The 6,488-nt window shown below is 44.0% G+C and overlaps 1 protein-coding gene across 6 annotated transcripts in view; it reads left to right on the top strand.

The window, feature by feature from the left end:
- Nucleotides 1-2,353: 2,353 nt before the first annotated feature.
- WIPF2 (WAS/WASL interacting protein family member 2) overlaps nucleotides 2,354-6,488 on the top strand; it is a 40,797-nt gene continuing 36,662 nt past the window's right edge. For 2 of the 6 annotated variants that reach the window (XM_074342876.1, XM_045520722.2), the window contains exon 1: nucleotides 2,361-3,138. The gene's annotated coding sequence lies outside the window, so the exon portion shown is untranslated. Of the gene's footprint in view, nucleotides 3,139-3,345; nucleotides 3,460-3,999; nucleotides 4,105-6,488 lie in introns of those variants that run through there. The other 4 variants (XM_045520721.2, XM_010960450.3, XM_010960448.3 and 1 more) reach the window with 4 other exon arrangements.

The raw sequence follows: 6,488 nt of genomic DNA, 5'->3' as shown, positions 1-6,488 counted from the left end.
AATGAGTTATGACATGTGATATTATAACAGACCTTGGCACATGGTAAGTATTAATAAATGTCAGATGTTATGATTAGGTCTTCAATCAAATTTCTTACCTCTCCCCTAAGTTCTAGCTCTAACTATATCCAAATGCTTCCAGTTTTGGGGCTGTGGCCATGATTCTTCTTGGTTTGGGCATATTCTCTCTCTGTCCCAGAATGCTTTTCCCTCCCCTCTGCTCCTGGCCAATTCCTACTTATCCATTAGGTCTCACTTAGGTATTACTTTTTTTATGAAGCCAACACCTATATCCCCAGGTCTAGGTGAGATGTTTCTGTTCTGCACCCCAGGGGCTGTGCTTATCATGGAGTGATGTTATAGAGAATGGGACGTTTACCTTAGCTACGGTGGGCAGTGAGGAGGGGACATTTGAGCTAAAGCCTGAGAAATGAGGAAGAAGCAGAGTAGAACCAATACAAAGGCCTTGAGGAACCACTTGGTGCACTGCAGCACTGGCAAGCAGGTCTGCTGAATAGACATTTCTCCAGTGAAGACATACAGATGGCCAACAGGCACTTGAAAAGATGCTCAATTCTGCTAATTATCGGAGAAATGCAAATCAAAGCTACAATGAGATACTACCTCACACCAGTCAGAATGGCCATCAAAAGTCCACAAATGATAAATGCTGGAGAGGATGTGGAGAAAAGCAACACTCCTACACTGTTGGGGGGAATGTAATTTGGTGCAGCCATTACAGAAAACAGTACGGAGATTCCTTAAAAACCTAAAAATAGAGTTACCATATGATCCAGCAATCCCACTCCTAGGCATGTATCTGGGGAAAACTAATTCAAAAAGATGCAGGCACCGTAATGTTCGTAGCAGCACTATTGACAACAACCAAAATGTGGAAGCAACCTTAATATCCATCAGTAGGTGAATGGTGTATATATATATATAATGGAATGCTAGTCAGCCATAAAAAAGAATGAAATAATGCCATGTGTAGCAACATGGATGGACCTGGAGATCATTGTACTAAGTGAAGTAAGTCAGAGGAGAAAGACAAATATCATATGATATCACTTATATGTGGAATCTTAAAAAATGATACAAGTGAACTTATTTACAAAACAGAAAGTGACTCATAGACAGGAAACAAACTTATGCTTACCAAAGGGGAAGGGGAGGGGAGGAATAAATTAGGAGTTTGGGATTAGCAGATACAAACTACTATATATAAAATAGATAAACAACAAGGTCCTACTGTATAGCACAGGCAACTATATTCAATAGCTTGTAACAACCTATAGTGAAAAAGAATATGAAAAAGAATGTATGTAACTGTATATAGACATATATAACTACATCACTATGCTGTACATTAGAAACTAACACAACATTGTGAATCAACTATATTTCAATTAAAAAAAAAAGAAAGAAAGTTGGTCTACACAGTGAGCAGTGAGCAAAGAGGGGACTGAATGGAGATGAGGTTGAAGAGCTGGGAGTTTATATCTACCATGTCTCTGGCCCAATCGCCATCATCCCACCATCAGGCATACAGGTACATACCTGAAAATCTTATATCTTTGCATCTATGGCTCCCTATGCCCGGAACGTGTTCCCTGCCTTCTCTGACTAGTGATAAAATCCTACTCATCCTTCAAGGCCAGATTCAAAACCATTTACAAAACCTTCTCCCATTCTTTAGCAGGAAGTAATCACTCCCTTGTCTGATGTCCTACAGCCCATATATCCCCAAGACAGTAATCACATGCTGACTTGTATCTCAGCCAGGTGTTTACATGCCAATCTGCCCACCACGCAGTGAATTCCCTGAAGGCAGATGCTCTGTCTTAGTCACCTCCATAGCCATCTTCTCATGCCTACCTCAGTGCCTGGCCCACAGCAGGTACTCAATGAATGTTGTGATATCTACTTGACTAGTGGGTGGTGCCCAGCACTTCTAATGGCAGATAAGAAGGAAAACAAAAATAATAACAACTTATGGTTTATCACATGCTTTCCTATTCATTACCTCATTTGAGCCTTCCAACAACCCTATGAAACAGTTGGGACAGGTACTGTTAGACCCGTTTTACAGATAGAGTAGCTGAGGCCCAAGGGCATGCAGTTAGTAAGTAATGAGAACTAAGTCCCAATTCTTCCCCCTTACTTCGGATTCAGCTTTTAAAAATGATGATGGAGAGACCCAAAGAACATTTTGAGGATATAAGGCAATGGGGTTGACTGCACTAGAAAAGCACTTTCGTAGGTGGACTAGGGAGAGATCCTTACACAGCTGGGACGGAGTCAACAGCAGCCACACCAGGAAAGGCACAGGATTCCTTTCCGTGCCCCAAGCAGCTAGAAGAGTCCGCAGCACCATCCCCCATCCCTGGCCAGAGAAAAAGGAGACGGATGTTCACGAGTCTGCGGGTCGGGCGGCTAAGATGACGTTAACAATGACTTGTTAGCAGAGCTTGCTTCTCTGTCACCATGACAACTGGAGCTTGACTACTGAGACCTTGCAAGGTTGACTGGGGCAGGTTCTTCGTTACCTCGAAATTAGGAAAGGATATTTATGGTGTGTGCGTGTGCGTGTGGCTGTGTGTGTGCGTGCGCGCGCACGCGGAATAAAGATGAAAAAAGAGTCAAGACTTTCAGTGATCCTCCACCTCAGCAACGTTAGAACCACCTGAATAATTTTAAAAGTTCCAATGCCTAGCCGTACCCTAGACCAATTAAATTAGAATCTCTGGGGGTGGAAATCAGGTATCTTTATTCAGGTCTTCCCAGGTGATTCCAACTGCAGCCAAAGTTGCAAACTCCGCTTTTGGCTGGCAAGAAATTCTTGCGACCTTCCCAAGATGGCGGCCACCAGACCGCTTCCGCCTTTACGTGCGCCGGCAGGGGGCGGGCTTTCCAGGGACGCATGCGTGTAGCGTCTCTTCGCTTTCTGCTCCCTCCTTCTTTTTCCCCCTCCTCCATTTTGTTCGCGGACGCTGGGGACGGTGGGAGCAGATCCATTTCCGGGTTGGCAAAAGGGGCGGCGGCGGCGAGAAAGGGAGCTTGCCGGGGGGCGAGCAGGACGGGACGAAGCCGGAGCGGAGGTGGCGGAGGATTCGCTCCCGGAGCCGCTGCGGCCAGGTCGGAAAGACGCCGGGGAGGCTGGTCCGTCGCTGAGATGACCTGCGGACCGAATGGGAGGGAGAGCCGGGGATGGGGGGATTGGGGCGGGGCTTGGGAGAGAGGGGGGCACTGGAGGAGGGGCCTGTGGAAGAGAGGGGTCCTGGGGGCGGGGCCTGACGGGAGGGGGCTGGGGGCTGGGTCTGAATAACCTAGAGAAGAGGGGGCGTGGGGAATCTTAAGTAGGGAGGAGTGATCGGGAATTGGTGTGGGGCGAGGGCTGACTGAAATGGGGAGGAAGGTTATTGAGAGAAAATAAGGGATCCTCAAGGATTGGGTAAGGTGAGTAAGGCGGCACTCTGAGTGAGGAGCGAGGTAGTCGTGCGCAAAAACGGGGGTGGGGAGGGAGGACCTGTTGGAAACAGGTAATTAACAGGAAGCTTTGGGTGAGGACGGCACTGTGACATTTTGGGGATTGATGAGTGAAAACCAATGGTTGAATAGATAACTGCGGAAATTGCTCACACTGGAGGGAATCTTCAGAGCGTTAGTTGAGAAGAAATCAGAATTGAGTTAAAGGTTGTATTGAGAAATGTTGAAGTTCGCATGGGAGCAACCTGCCATTGAGGATTCAGATTGGAGTGGTGTGACGTGAGGGAAGACGGAAATCTTAAAAGTGTTTAACGTGAGCAGTGTGTGTTGTTGAGTTTACTGATCAGGAAGGAAGAGTCTTTAAAGATAACACTGGGGTAAGGAGCTGGAAGAAGCTGGTGTGTACTGGAATTCATATTTTTCAAAGGAATTTGAATGATCTGTTACGGCTTTGGGCCCCCCAGGATCCACCTTTTTTTTTCAGGCTGTTGTTTTTGCCTTACATTTCAGGTTCTGAACGACTTAACTGCATGTTTTTGGTGACTTTTTTCTTCTTTTACAAACCAGAAGATAATTTCAGGAAATAGGAGTTGTTCTGGCCCACCTATGGATTTAGTAAGTGACTTTGAGGCAAATCATTAAACTGTCTCATTTTTTCCCCCTTAGAAATGCAGGTATGATCCCTCTCTGCCTCTCAAAGATTGTGTTAACCAAGTGGGATCGTTAAAGTGGATGCAAAGAAGCGATCTTGAAAACAAGATTGAGATACTGATATTTACAAGACACCTCCTCTCAGTTTCTTCCTCTCAACTTTGTGCATTTTTTTTTCCGCCAGGGAAGAGTTGGTTTTGATTTGATACAGGTCAATTTTTAAACTTTGCTCAATGTCAACTTTTAGTAGCCAAAAATTTAATATTATTGTGTTACATTGTATTGGCTGCCATCAAGACAGAGATGGGGAAGTTAGAAATGGGAATGAATGAGGTCAGTTGATGGAGAATGTGGAAGAATGCTATATTTTGTTTTCTAGCCACAAGAATATTTTACTCTTGACAAACACTTTCCCCATGAACTCTTTGAGAATTCACTGAAAAATAGTGTTTTAGACACTTGAGCCTTTTGCTTTGCTCCAGTTACTTTGGCCCTGTTGCCAGTTAGTGGGTACCAGGGTGCTTGGGGACAGTTTTAGCTTCTTTATTGTTAATCCTGTGACATCTTGACTGTTCTGGCTTTTTCTTTGGGCATAATGCTCTAAACATTTGCCTGTAAGTGATCTTGTTTAGCTTAGAAGTGTTCTTGAAGTCTTGGCATTTCTGAAGTCTGACGTGGATTTGCTTAAGAGGGGGCAGTTTCTAATTCTACTTCACACTTGGTATCAATAGTGTTGTTTACCTTAATTGGTACTGATTAGTTAGGTGATGTCAGCACAAAAGTGAAATGCAGGGGAAAGTGGAAGGTGTTTAAACTACAGAGTTTTCAGGTTTTACTGGTCACTTTTAAGAAGGAAAGAGAGGATTCCTGTTCCTATTGAGGAAATTGTCAGATGTTCTTTTTTGACTTCTTGAGCTCTTTGATTGGAAGAGTAACCTGGTGTACTTGAATCTGTGTTCCTTTTGCTCTGAAGTAATTCAAAAAATCACAGGCTGCTGGTTCAGGCTGTTTCAGCAGACCAAAGTTTTAATACCAGCCCCAGGAAGAGCTGCAGGTAGGAAGTGTATACAGACGGTCTGTGACTTACCATGATTTGACTTAGGATTTTTCAACTTCACGACGGTGTGTAAGTGATATTCATTCAGTAGGAACTGTACTTCAGTTTTTTAATTTTTATCTTTTCCCGGGCTATCGACATTTGGTATAATACTCTCTCGTGATGCTGGGCAGTGGTAGACAGCCACAGCTCCTGGTCAGCTTCGCAATCATGAGGGGAAACAAACGATATACTTAACAACCCTTCTGTGCCCATACAACCATTCTGTTTTTCACTTTCAGGACAGTATTCAGTAAATTACATGAGATATTCAACACTTTGCTATAAAATAGGCTCTCACTTAGATGGTTTTGCCCAGCTGTAGGCTAATATAAGTGTTCTGAGCACACTTAAGGTAGGCCAGGCTAAGCTATGATGCTGGGTAGGTTAAGTGTATTAAATGTGTTTTCGACCTAACGGTATTTTCAGTTTACGATGGGTTTATCAGGATGTAACCCATTTGTATGCTTATTTGGGGATAAAAAACTTGCTTAATATTTTTTTCTCATTTCAACCTACAGTGTGTCTTTTTGGTTTGTTTTAAAGGAGGTTTTGAGATCAGTTGTGGAGGATCTGCTCTCTGGGCTGACTTTTGGTATAACCTGCTTCTTTCACATAATGCTTTTCCGTTTTTCCTCTCCTGTCGTGTGTTTCCATTGCACTGCTGGAGTCAGCCCTAAGTGGAAAATGGCAAATTACACAATTTTTTTCCCTCCTTTCCAGTCTCTGGTGGACATCTTGTCTGTGTCACAGTTTGATACCACCAAATTGAAAGGATTCTTGCCTGCCTCAAATGGGGAGGGTGACAAGCTGAGCTGGGTTTCCTGGGCCAAAGAATGGACTCTGTCAAAGCAAAGAATAGTTGCAGAAACACAAACTGAGCCCTTGAAGCTGTGACTAACATTTTGGCAACATGCTTCCCTCTGCCAAATAACTTCTTTTCTTCTTGGGTCTGATTGTTGATCTCCTTCTCAAAGTAGGCTCTTGTTGCTACTGTTCTTCACACAACTCCCGAGCAGAAGTTGGCAGAGTTCCGGTTGACTGTCTGTTGGTCTCTTGAGGGATATGGCCCAGATTAGAGTAGATGGGGTGTTCCATGTCACAGTGAGGTCCACTGGCAGATCCTCAGAGCTGCTCTGCAAGAAAATAGAGGGGGTACTCTTCACTGAATGTTCTTACACTCCTTTATGTTTCTTCTAAATTCAAATCTGTTTCTTATTCATCTGGTGGTTAAATGCAGAATCATTGCCTT

Source organism: Camelus bactrianus, chromosome 16 (genome assembly GCF_048773025.1).
Source record: "Camelus bactrianus isolate YW-2024 breed Bactrian camel chromosome 16, ASM4877302v1, whole genome shotgun sequence".
In the NCBI taxonomy this organism is placed as follows: domain Eukaryota; kingdom Metazoa; phylum Chordata; class Mammalia; order Artiodactyla; family Camelidae; genus Camelus; species Camelus bactrianus.
This window is presented reverse-complemented; position numbering and strand designations above follow the sequence as displayed.